Here is a 534-nt window from a genome sequence, read left to right on the forward strand (position 1 = left end):
TTGGCTCTAAATGTGGTCCCAAAACACACACGGATCCTATGAGGTCCTAACCCATGCGTGACTTGGTGCTAGGTTTTAATCTTGATGGCCTTGAGATTTCACCATGCTTGACTGAATGCATACCACAGACCTAGTTATCAATAATTTTTTTCCAATAAAATGGGGAAAACAGTCGCAACAGCATTAATTAGAAAGTGCTATAGCTTCTTTCTCCTTGCTCAGAGAGCTCAAGCTATGGGAAATGCAAACTCCCCTTACTGCTGCATCATCACCCACCTGACATGCAGGCTGAAAATTTGATGCCTTCCTCTTCAGGATAATCACAGACTGCTTTTTGTAAAGAAAAAGGAAAAAAAAAAGGAACTATGCTGCAACTGCCTCCTTCACTAAGTAAACCAAATTATAGATATCTCAAGGGATCAGCTGTGAAACTGAGTAACAAAGGAGTCCTTGTAATTTCCTTTATAAACCACAAGTGTGCATGGCATTTCTTGCTGGGAAAAGATTATGAGCAGAGACAGTGTTTCTGTATGT

The sequence above is a fragment of the Streptopelia decaocto genome (genome assembly GCF_964273445.1).
Source record: "Streptopelia decaocto genome assembly, chromosome: Z".
Classification (NCBI taxonomy): domain Eukaryota; kingdom Metazoa; phylum Chordata; class Aves; order Columbiformes; family Columbidae; genus Streptopelia; species Streptopelia decaocto.